This window comes from Coregonus clupeaformis, unplaced genomic scaffold, assembly GCF_020615455.1.
Source record: "Coregonus clupeaformis isolate EN_2021a unplaced genomic scaffold, ASM2061545v1 scaf5729, whole genome shotgun sequence".
NCBI classification, from domain to species: Eukaryota; Metazoa; Chordata; class Actinopteri; order Salmoniformes; family Salmonidae; genus Coregonus; species Coregonus clupeaformis.
This window is the reverse complement of record NW_025539183.1, coordinates 1832-14420: the sequence shown is the minus strand read 5'-3', so window position 1 is coordinate 14420 and position 12589 is coordinate 1832. Positions and strand designations below refer to the sequence as shown.

Here is a 12589-nt window from a genome sequence, read left to right as displayed (position 1 = left end):
TGTAACGATCCCGGCAGTCTGAGTCGGGTCCTGTCTGGTGACCAGTGTTTTGGGTTCGTAGTCTCCTGTTTCCCCGAGGGGTTGGGAACGCTCGGGAAGCTCTCTGGTTTTCCGCACCTGCATCCCGTACAGCAATCTGCACACCTGGCCCTCATCATCACCTTTTTTAGGTTCTGGCCAAACATCCAGTTCCTGCCGGATCGGTTAGCCAATGAACAGTAGGTGTTCTGTGTATCAGTTTAGAGTTTCTTTGCTTTGAGTTTTGTTGTTTGTACTTTGTTTGAGTTTTTGTGTCCTACCTCCGTTTTTGTTCCACCTGCAGTCACACGTCCGAACCTTCACCCCACCTCTGCCTGATGGTCGGGCTGCGCGAGCCATCACTGGACCTTGTGCTGCACACCCAACTACTCATCCACGCCGCCCGCTCTGTCCCTGGATTATTCTGCACTTTGGTTGTATCTAAATAAACCTCACCTTCGTTCAACTCTCCCTTGTCCTGGTCTGCTTCCGGGTTCTGGCTGAGGAACTGTGACAGAACGATCCGGCCGAAATATGAACTTAGCGGACCTGGACTCTGTCCGCCATGCCATTACCCGGCAGGGAGAAGATGTTGGGCCATCACAGCATGGTACACAGGAGATCGCGTTGTCAGTTCGAACCTTTCTACCGGCCTGACGGAGGTCCAGAACCAACGCCAGTGTCCGGTGGAGGGACCCACTGTTTCACCCATCCCTCGCCTGCCGCTTCTGAAGTTGCTGCCTCCAGGAGCCCGAAGGTTCCGACGCCGGATAAATATGAGGGGAGCTGGGAAGACTGCCGTCCTTCCTTATGCAGTGTGGATTAGTGTTCGATCTACAGCCCTACTTTCTTATGCCACTGGACAAGGCTAGGATAGCCTTTTTGATTGAGTTGCTGCGTGGTCGAGCGCTGAGTGGGCTTCAGCCGTTTGGGAACGACAGGAGATCCCTGCATGGCTTCATACCAGGGGTTCACGGCCGAGATGAGGTGAAGCTCTTCGACCATCCGTCCGAGAGGGACGCAGCTAGGCGTCTGTTTTCTCTTCACCAAGGAACTCCAGCGTGGCCGACTTTAGTGAGAGTTCAAGACGTTGGCTGTGGAGAGTAGATGGAACGAGGAGTCTTTGCAGCGGCCTTTTACCAGGGCCTGTCGGACAGCTCAAGGATGAGTTGATCTCTTATCCGGAGCCTAGTGACCTGGACAGCTTGGTAGCCTTGTCTATTCGGGTGGATAATCGAGTCCGAGAGCGAAGGAGGGAGAAGCAATGGGGTCCGGTCAATCGATCAGCTTCTCAGTTCCCAGTCGGGTCGGGTTGGTGGACCAGAACACGCGATCATTCTCCACCACTAAGGATTAGTGGAGAGGGACCTCTCTCCCGATTCTGAACCCACTGCAAGTGGGGCGGCACGGAGTTAACCAAGGAGGAGCGTCAACATAGACGTAAGACCAACTGCTGCCTCTACTGGGGTGGCTCGGGACACTCACATCTCCACTTGTTCCCGGCGGTCGTCAAACTGCCCGGCTTCGCTAAAGTTGGGAGGACTTGTTAGCGAGCCAGTTTCAACCTCTCAGTACCTCTGTCAGACCCGCTTCCCGGCTACCCTTGTGAATAGGAATCAGAGCTTAGCGCTTAACGCTTTCTCGATTCAGGTGCCGATGGAGCTTTCTTGATGCCGAGTTTGGGGAACAGCTGGGGCTTTCAGGAGCAATTGCCGGAAGCCATTGAAGCGACCACCTGAACGGCAGTAGTCTGGCAATGTATCACGATGAGGACTGAACCGGTTAAGATCGGTTGTCGGGGAATCATTCTGAGAGGTGATTTCATTTTTCATTCTGCCGTCTTCCCATGTTCCTCTGGTCCCGGATGCCCCTGGCTGAAGGAACACAATCCCACGTTCGATTGGGTGACGGGCAAAGGGAACGAGTTGGAGCCTTGATTGTCATGCTAACTGTCTCAAGACTGCCTGCCCCCATTCGGTTCCCAGTCAGGTGATTGAGGCACAAATCCCCCAGATTTGTCCCTGGTTCCCGAGAGACATATCACGATTTGGGGAAGTTTTCAGTAAGCAGAAGGCTCTGTCACTTCCTCCACCGACCATATGATTGTGCCATCAACCTGGTTCCTGGAGCTGTCTGCCCCAAGGGGAAGGTTATACAGTATCTCCCCGACTCTTAACGTGAGCGTTGGGAGACCTACATCAAGGAGTCCCAGCTGCTGGTCTCGTTCAGGTCCCTCGGTCATCACCCCTGGGGGCAGGATCCTTCTTTGTGGGAAAGAGAAGGAGGGCTCTCGCCGACCGTAAGGTATTGATTATCGGGGGTTGAATGACATCACGGTCAAGAACAAGTATCCCCTGCCCTTGATGAGTTCTGCCTTCGACTCCTTACAGGTGCTACGGTGTTCACCAGCTAGACCTACGCAATGCGTATCACCTGGTCCCGGATCAGAGAGGGGGGACGAGTGGTTGACGGTTTCAATACACCGATGGGTCACTTCGAAGTATCAGGTGATGCGTTTGACTGACCAATGCTCCAGCGTATTCCAGAGTATGGTGAACGAACGTCCTGAGAGAATATGATCGGTCTCTTCGTGTTTGTTTACCTGGATGACATTCTGATCTTCTCGAAGGGAACCTTCCGACCACGTCCAGCATGTCCGGCAGGTTCTGCAGCGATTGTTGGAGAATCGCCTGTTCCGTGAAGGCCGAGAAGTGGGAGTTTCACGCCCACACTACACATCCTTTCTCGGGTACATCATCTCTCCATGGGGTGAGATTAGGATGGATCAGAGAAGGTTAGAGCCGTTCTACTGGAATGGGCCCAGCCCGGTACGAGGATTGCAACTCCAGAGATTATTTGGGGTTCGAATTTCTACCGCAGATTCATCCGGGATTACAGCCGTGTGGCCGCTCCATTAACTGCCTTGACTTCCGGTATCAGGACCTTCATGGAATCCGACGCGATCGAAGCGCTTTCTGGATTTGAAGAGGCGATTCACCAACGCACCGATTCTCTCTCAACCGGACACGGCCCGGTCAGTTCGTGCGTTGGAAGTGGACTGCTGGTCTGATGTGGGAGTTGGCGCCATCCTGTCGCAGCGATGCTCCACGGATAGTAAACTCCATCCCTGCGCCTACTACTCTCGTCGCCTTTCGCCTGCAGAGAGGAACTACGATGTGGGTAACCGGAGCCTGGCGGTGAAACTTGCCTTGGAGGAGTGGCGCCACTGGTTGGAGGGGCGGAGCAACGTTTATTGTCTGGACTGAAGCCACAAGAATCTTGCTTACGTGCAATCGGCTAAACGTCTCAACTCCCGTCAGGCCAGGTGGGCGTTGTTTTTCGGACGATTCAAGTTTGCCCTGACGTTCCGACCTGGATCTAAGAACGGCGAAGGCGGACGCCTTGTCCCGGATGTTCTCCAAGACGGAGGAGAGTGGGTCCAAGACCGAGACTATTCTCCCCCGAAACTGCGTCGTGGGAGCAGTGATGTGAAGATTGAGGAGTAGGCTGATGCGGCCCGCCGGACTCAGCCCGGTCCCGGTAAGGTCCACCCGGGTCGGTTGTTTGTGCCTGAGTCGGTTCGTCCTGCTGTCCTCAAATGGTCCCACGCCAGTAAGATGGCTTGTCGCCCCTGGCGTGGCTCGACAATGGCTTCTTCGCAGACGCTTTTGGTGGCCTGCCATGGCCGAGGATACTCGGGATTTTGTTGCTGCCTGTCCAGTGTGTGCGTAGAATAAGATTACCAATCGGCCCAGCTCTGACTACTTCACCCCCTTCCTATTCCCGGCGTCCATGGTCGCATCTGGCCCTGACTTCGTCACGGGGTTGCCCGCTTCTGAGGGGGAACCCGGTCGTTCGATTATCGTGGACAGATTCAGCAAGTTCGCCCACTTTGTGCCCATTGCCAAGAGCTTCCCTCTGCCTCGGAGACGTCCGGAGATCCTGGTTAGGGAGTTTTCAGGGTCCACGGTTTGCCCAGTGATATCGTTTCCGACCGTGGCCCTCAGTTTACCTCTGCTGTCTGAAGTCCTTCTGTGTGGCCATTGAGCTACAGTCAGTCTCACATCTGGTTTCACCCCCAACCAATGGTCAGGCGGAGAGAGCCAACCAGAAGATGGAATCCACGCTACGCTGTCTGGTCTCTCTCCAACCCCACCTCCTGGGCCTCTCGAGTTGCCTTGGGTTGAGTATGCCCACAATACTCTCCCTACATCGCCCACTGGATGTCTCCCCTTCCAGTGCCTGTATGGCTACCAACCTCCCTGTTCCCTTCTCAGGAGAGGGGAGCTATCAGTGCCTTCTGTTCAGGCTCATATTCGTTCGTTGCCACCGGACCTGGCATCGGGCCAGAAAGGCACTCCTTAGGGTTCGGATCGGTATCAGCTCCAGGCGAATCGTCGCGGATCCCCGCTCCCACCTATACCATCGGAGATAGGGTTTGGTTGGCCACAGGGATCTTCCAAGGTACGGACTGAGTCTAGGAAGTTGTTATCAAGTTCATTGGTCCGTTTGTGGTGGAGAAGGTGATCAATCCGGTGGCAGTTCGACTCAAACAACGACGCTCAGAGTCCATCCCACCTTTCATGTCTCCTGCCTCAAGCCTGTCTTCCTCAGTCCCCTGTTGCCTCCTCCGCCTCCTCCTCCTCCTCCTCGGATGATCGGAGGTGGTCCTGCCTACACGGTGCGTCGATCATGGATTCCAGACGGCGGGGCCGGGTTTCAGTATCTCGTGGACTGGGAGGGTATGGTCCTGAAGAGAGGGAGTTGGATTCCGCGGCGACAGGTCCTAGATGCTGACCTCATCAGGATTTCTACCGGGCTTCCATCCTGGCGCTCCGGGAGGTCCGCCCGGTGGCGTCTCGCCGGAGGGGGGTACTGCAACGATCCCGGCAGTCTGAGTGGGTCCTGTCTGGTGACCAGTGTTTTGGGTTAAGTAGTCTCCTGTTTCCCGAGGGTTCGGGAACGCTCCGGGGAACTCTCTGGTTTTCCGTTACCTGCATCCCGGCCAGCAATCTGCACACCTGGCCCTCAATCACCCTTTTTAGGTTCTGGCCAAACATCCAGTTCCTGCCGGATCGTTAGCCGTGCAACAGTAGGTGTTCTGTGTATCAGTTTAGAGTTTCTTGCGTGAGTTTTGTTGTTTTGTACTTTGTTGAGTTTTTGTGTCCCCACCTCCGTTTTTGTTCCACCTGCAGTCACACGTCCGAACCCCCACCCCACACACCTCTCTGCCTGATGGTCGGCGGCTGCCGAGCCATCACTGGACACTGTGCTGCACACCCAACTACTCATCCACGCCACCCGCTCTGTCCCTGGATTATTCTGCACCTTTGGTTGTATCTAAATAAACCCTCACCTTCGTTCAACTCTCCTTGTCCTGGTCTGCTTCTGGGTTCTGGCTGAGGGAACTGTGACACGGTGAGTGTGCATATTCACTGTCTTTATCACTGGGTCAGTGCCACTTGAAAGTCGTGTTGAAAAAGATTCTGCTAATCCCTCTAGTCATATAAAGTGTAGTAGAATTGCGTGATTTTAAAATAATAAAAGGCCACATTTTTCCAGTGAAAAGAAACCTACTCCACCACCCGCTGCATTGAACAGCCTGTGATTGAGTTATATTATTAGCCTAAATTATGACTATCCAATTTACTAATCACATTAGGAATAGTCAGCTATTTTACATAAGTTCCGAGCTGGTCATGGGTGCACTTCAGCCACGCTCAAGGTCCTAAACGATATTATAACCGCAATTGATAATAGACAGTACTGTGCAGCCGTCTTCATCGACCTGGCCAAGGCTTTCGACTCTGTCAACCACCGCATTCTTATTGGCAGACTAAATAGCCTTGGTTTCTCAAATGACTGCCTCGCCTGGTTCACCAACTACTTCTCAGATAGAGTTCAGTGTGTCAAACCGGAGGGCCTGTTGTCTGGACCTATGGCAGTCTCTATGGGGGTGCCACAGGGTTCAATTCTTGGGCCGACACTTTTCTCCGTGTATATCAATGATGTCGCTCTTGCTGCTGGTGACTCTCAGATCCACCTCTACGCAGACGACACCATTTTGTATACATCTGGCCCTTCATTGGACACTGTGTTAACAAACCTCCAAACGAGCTTCAATGCCATACAACACTCCTTCAGTAGCCTCCAACTGCTCTTAAACACTAGTAAAACTAAATGTATGCTTTTCAATCGAACGCTGCTGGCACCCGCCCACCCGACTAGAATCACCACTCTCGACGGGTATGACCTAGAGTATGTGGACAACTACAAATACCTAGGTGTCTGTTTAGACTGTAAACTCTCCTTCCAGACTCACATAAAGAATCTCCAATCCAAAGTTAAATCTAGAATCGGCTTCCTATTTCGCAAACAAAGCCTCCTTCACTCATGCTGCCAAACATGCCCTCGTAAAACTGACTATCCTACCGATCCCTTGACTTCGGCGATGTCATTTACAAAATAGCCTCCAACACTCTACTCAGCAAACTGGATGTAGTCTATCACAGTGCCATCCGTTTTGTCTCCAAAGCCCCATACACTACCCACCACTGTGACCTGTACGCTCTTGTTGGCTGGTCCTCACTACATGTTCGTCGTCAAACCCACTGGCTCCAGGCCATCTATAAATCACTGCTAGGCAAATCCCCGCCTTATCTTAGCTCATTGGTCACCATAGCAGCACCCACCCGTAGTCTGCGCTCCAGCAGGTATATCTCACTGGTCATTCCCAAAGCCAACACCTCCTTTGGCCGCCATTCCTTCCAGTTCTCTGCTGCCAATGACTGGAACGAATTGCAAAAATCTCTGAAGCTGGAGACTCTTATCTCCCTCACTAACTTTAAGCATCAGTTGTCAGAGCACCTTACCGATCACTGCACCTGTACACAGCCCATCTGAAATTAGCCCACCCAACTACCTCATCCCTATATTGTTATTTATTTTGCTCTTTTGCACCCGGTATCTCTATTTGCACATAATCTCTTGCACATCTAGCATTCCAGTGTTAATACTATTGTAATTATTTTGCACTATAGCCTATTTATTGCCTTACCTCCATAACTTGCTACATTTGCACACACTGTATATATATTTTCTGTTGTATTTTTGACTTTATGTTTTTTACCCCAAATGTAACTCTGTGTTGTTTTTATCGCACTGCTTTGCTTTATCTTGGCCAGGTCGCAGTTGTAAATGAGAACTTGTTCTCAACTGGCTTACCTGGTTAAATAAAGGTGAACAATTTTTTTTTTTTTAATAAGTTTGCAAATGTGATGATGCATGGAATGCTTGATATTTTTCATGGAGAAAATTAGCTTCCCCAAACTTGAGAGCAAGACTGGCCTAAACGCGCTAATGTTTTCCTTTGCTAATGTCCGTCCCGCCCCCTGTCAGCTGTCAGTTTTGTCGATGACCACGTACATAAGACACGCCAATCACCGACACCTGAAGTTCCATGACCATCACAGCCCTAGTTGTATGCTTGAGTTTGTTCAGAGGAGGCTTTTAATAAAATCCGATCTGAGTGTGAAATGCCTTACTGAGGGTAAATGGAAGCTCCTCTTGTGCCCGGCTCAGCCTTATACAGTTTAAGGTACTTTACCGTATCCATTTCAGTAAGGCCAGATTGTCCAAATTCTACCCAAATATTGATGGTACATGTGACAGGTGTAAAAAGCTCCTTGGCGGACTTGACCCACATGTTCTGGTCCTGTCCCGTCTGGCAGATTATTTGTCCACTATTTAAAACCCTTTCTGAAGCATTTGATATAAAGTTGCAGCCTAGTGCAGAAATTGCTATTTTTGGAGTACCAAACAACAATCCTTCTCTGACCAATAGACAGCTAGATGCCATTGCCTTTGCCTCCATGTTAGCCCGCAGAAGGATTTTATTGGATTGGAAATCTATCAATCCTCCCTTAGCCTCTCTTTGGCTCAAAGATCTGAAGCTGTTCCTAAAATGAGAAAAAATGAAGTTACCATTCGAGGGTCAACCAACTCATTTTATTCCTCCTGGGACCCGATGATATCCTATTTTGAACAGCTCCAAACACTTCCTCCAGATTAGTACTCTTGGCCCCACCTTGAGATTACTGCTATATAGGCCTATAAAATCACTTAATCACCTGAAATTGTTAGGCTATTACATTTTTGCTTGAAGTAACGTTGTTGTATACTTTTGTTTTGTTTTCTGACATGTAACTCAATTACTTTCCCTTTCTTTTTAAATGTGTTTGGAGGCATTCTGGGGGAGGGGGAGGTCAAAGGGGGACTAAAAGGGGAGAAATGTACCATGTCTTTACATGTTATCTTTCATTCATTGTGAATACAAAATATATAATTTTAAAGGGAAGGCTTTGAAGCCAGATTTAGCGGATTTTGCTGTTTAGTTTTCCTCAACCTGTGTTTTGTTTCTCTCTCCTCTCCCTGTTAGATGGTGAGGCTGCTTCTCTCCAGAGGAGCCAACATTAATGCCTTTGACAAGAAGGATCGCCGAGCAATCCACTGGGCTGCTTACATGGGTGATGAGTTTACCACATCATTTACATTCTGACTAATGTCCTTTATACCAATGAATGAATGAATGAATGGACTGTGTGTTAGTCTCACAGCTCAGCTGTATGAGCCACGTCTAGTGTGTTATTATGTCAGAATCATGTACTAAGTAGGTTGATTAGATGTTTTCAGTTGTACTAACATGATGTAGGTGTTGCTTATGGTGCTGTGTACCACTGTAAACTAATCTATCTCTCCCTCTCTCTGCCTATCTCTCTGTGTTTGTATCTCTGTTTCTCTCTTAACCCCCCTTACTATCTCCCTCCCTCTCTCTCTCTCTCTCTCTCTCTCTCTCTCTCTCTCTCTCTCTCTCTCTCTCTCTCTCTCTCTCTCTCTCTCTCTCTCTCTCATTTATCCCTCCCCCTCTCTCTCTACCATAGGGCACATTGAGGTGGTGAAACTGCTGGCCTCTCATGGATCAGAGGTGTCCTGTAAAAACAAGAAGGCCTACACCCCTCTCCACTCTGCAGCCTCCAGTGGAATGATCAGTGTGGTCAAGTACCTCCTGGACCTTGGTGTGGATGTGAGTCAACACGCATTCAAATGTGTAGGGGGTTTTCATAATAGTAATGAAGAGAGAGAGGTTAGAGCCAGTGATTTGGACCAGGGGGTTTTCATAACCAAGTAATGAAGAGAGAGAGGTTGGACCAGGGGGTTTTCATAACCAAGTAATGAAGAGAGAGAGGTTGGACCAGGGGGTTTTCATAACCAAGTAATGAAGAGAGAGAGGTTGGACCAGGGGGTTTTCAGAACCAAGTAATGAAGAGAGAGAGGTTGGACCAGGGGGTTTTCATAACCAGGTAATGAAGAGAGAGAGGTTGGACCAGGGGGTTTTCATAACCAAGTAATGAAGAGAGAGAGGTTGGACCAGGGGGTTTTCAGAACCAAGTAATGAAGAGAGAGAGGTTGGACCAGGGGTTTTTCATAACCAAGTAATTTACATTTACATTTTAGTCATTTAGCAGACGCTCTTATCCAGAGCGACTTACAGGAGCAATTAGGGTTAAGTGCCTTGCTCAAGGGCACATTTACGTCATTTAGCAGATGCTCTTATCCAGAGCGACTACAAACACCCTATAGCCAGTGGGATAACCACTTTACAATTATACTTTGGGGGGGGTAGAAGGATTACTTTATCCTATCCCAGGTGTTCCTTAAAGAGGTGGGGTTTCAAATGTCTCCGGAAGGTGGTGAGTGACTCCGCTGTCCTGGCGTCGTGAGGGAGCTTGTTCCACCATTGGGGTGCCAGAGCAGCGAACAGCTTTGACTGGGCTGAGCGGGAACTATGCTTCCGCAGAGGAAGGGGAGCCAGCAGGCCAGAGGTGGATGAACGCAATGCCTCGCCTGGGTGTAAGGACTGATCAGAGCCTGAAGGTACGGAGGTGCCGTTCCCTCACTGCTCCATAGGCAAGCACCATGGTCTTGTAACGGATGCGAGCTTCAACTGGAAGCCAGTGGAGTGTGCGGAGGAGGGGGGTGACGGAGAGAACTTGGGAAGGTTGAACACCAGACGGGCTGCGGCATTCTGGATGAGTTGTAGGGGTTTAATGGCACAGGCAGGGAGCCCAGCCAACAGCGAGTTGCAGTAATCCAGACGGGAGATGACAAGTGCCTGGATTAGGACCTGTGCCGCTTCCTGTGTAAGGCAGGGTCGTACTCTCCGAATGTTGTAGAGCATGAACCTGCAGGATCGGGTCACCGCCTTGATGTTGGCGGAGAACGACAGGGTGTTGTCCAGGGTCACGCCAAGGCTCTTCGCACTCTGGGAGGAGGACACAACGGAGTTGTCAACCGTGAATGCGAGATCATGGAACGGGCAGTCCTTCCCCGGGAGGAAGAGCAGCTCCGTCTTGCCAGGGTTCAGCTTGAGGTGGTGATCCGTCATCCATACTGATATGTCGGCCAGACATGCAGAGATGCGATTCGCCACCTGGTTATCAGAAGGGGGAAAGGAGAAGATTAGTTGTGTATCGTCAGCGTAGCAATGATAGGAGAGGCCATGTGAGGATATGACAGAGCCAAGTGACTTGGTGTATAGGGAGAAAAGGAGAGGGCCTAGAACTGAGCCCTGGGGGACACCAGTGGTGAGAGCACGTGGTGCGGAGACAGCTTCTCGCCACGCCACTTGGTAGGAGCGACCGGTCAGGTAGGACGCAATCCAGGAGTGAGCCGCGCCCGGAGATGCCCAGCTCGGAGAGGGTGGAGAGGAGGATCTGATGGTTCACTGTATCAAAGGCAGCAGACAGGTCTAGAAGGACAAGAGCAGAGGAGAGAGAGTTAGCTTTAGCAGTGCGGAGAGCCTCCGTGACACAGAGAAGAGCAGTCTCAGTTGAATGACCAGTCCTGAAACCTGACTGGTTTGGATCAAGAAGGTCATTCTGAGAGAGATAGCAAGAGAGTTGGCAAAGACGGCACGCTCAATAGTTTTGGAAAGAAAAGAAAGAAGGGATACTGGTCTGTAGTTGTTGACATCAGTGGGATCGAGTGTTGGTTTTTTGAGAAGGGGTGCAACTCTCGCTCTCTTGAAGACGGAAGGGACATGGCCAGCGGTCAAGGATGAGTTGATCAGCGAGGTGAGGTAGGGGAGAAGGTCACCGGAGATGGTCTGGAGAAGAGAGGAGGGGATGGGGTCAAGCGGGCAGGTTGTTGGGCGGCCTGCAGTCACTAGTCGCAAGATTTTATCTGGAGAGAGAGGGGAGAAAGAAGTCAAAGCATAGGGTAGGGCAGTGTGAGCAGGACCAGCAGTGTCATTAGACTTAACAAACGAGGATCGGATGTCGTCAACCTTTTTTTTCAAAGTGGTTGACAAAGTCATCCACAGAGAGGGGGGGATTCAGCAGTGAGGAGAATGTGGCAAAAGAGCTTCCTAGGGTTAGAGGCAGATGCTTGGAATTTAGAGTGGTAGAAAGTGGCCTTAGCAGCAGAAACAGATGAAGAAAATGTAGAGAGGAGGGGAGGAAAAGATGCCAGGTCGGGCAGGGAGTCTAGTTTTCTTCCATTTCCGCTCAGCTGCCCGGAGCTCTGTTCTGTGAGCTCGCAATGAGTCATCAAGCCACAGAGCTGGAGGGGAGGACCGAGCCGGCCGGGAGGATAGGGGACACAGGGAGTCAAAGGATGCAGAAAGGGAGGAGAGGAGGGTTGAGGAGGCAGAATCAGGAGATTGGAGGGAGAAGGATTGAGCAGAGGGAAGAGATGATAGGATGGAAGAGGAGAGAGTAGTGGGAGAGAGAGAGCGAAGGTTGCGGCGGCGCGTTACCATCTGTGTAGGGGCAGAGTGAGTAGTGTTGGAGGAGAGCGAGAGAGAAAAGGATACAAAGTAGTGGTCGGAGACATGGAGGGGAGTTGCAGTGAGATTAGTAGAAGAGCAACATCTAGTAAAGATGAAGTCAAGCGTATTGCCTGCCTTGTGAGTGGGGGGATGGTGAGAGGGTGAGGTCAAAAGAGGAGAGGAGGGAAAGAAGGAGGCAGAGAGAAATGAGTCAAATGTAGACGTGGGGAGGTTGAAATCCCCCAAAACTGTGAAGGGTGAGCCATCCTCAGGAAAGGAACTTATCAAGGCGTCAAGCTCATTGATGAACTCTCCAAGGGAACCTGGAGGGCGATAGATGACAAGGATATTAAGCTTAAATGGGCTAGTGACTGTGACAGCGTGGAATTCAAATGAGGAGATAGACAGATGGGTTAGGGGAAAAATTGAGAATGACCACTTGGGAGAGATGAGGATTCCTGTGCCACCACCCCTCTGACCAGATGCTCTCGGGGTATGCGAGAACACATGGTCAGACGAGGAGAGGGCAGTAGGAGTAGCAGTGTTTTCAGTGGTAATCCATGTTTCCGTCAGTGCCAGGAAGTCGAGGGACTGGAGGGTGGCATAGGCTGGGATGAAGTCAGCCTTGTTGGCGGCAGAACGGCAGTTCCAGAGGCTGCCTGAGGTGTGTGGTGCGTGCAGGGACCACCAGGTTAGAGAGGCAGCAGCCACGCGGTGTGGGGCGTTTGTGTAGCCTGTGCGGAG

At 50.9% G+C, this 12589-nt stretch overlaps 1 long non-coding RNA gene across 1 annotated transcript; it reads left to right on the top strand.

The window, feature by feature from the left end:
* Positions 1 to 7215: 7215 nt before the first annotated feature.
* LOC123490939 lies at positions 7216 to 9175 on the top strand. Its single transcript, XR_006661111.1, has 3 exons — positions 7216 to 7256; positions 8456 to 8543; positions 8958 to 9175. It is a non-coding gene; the product is annotated as an uncharacterized LOC123490939 (long non-coding RNA).
* The last annotated feature ends 3414 nt before the right edge of the window (positions 9176 to 12589 follow it).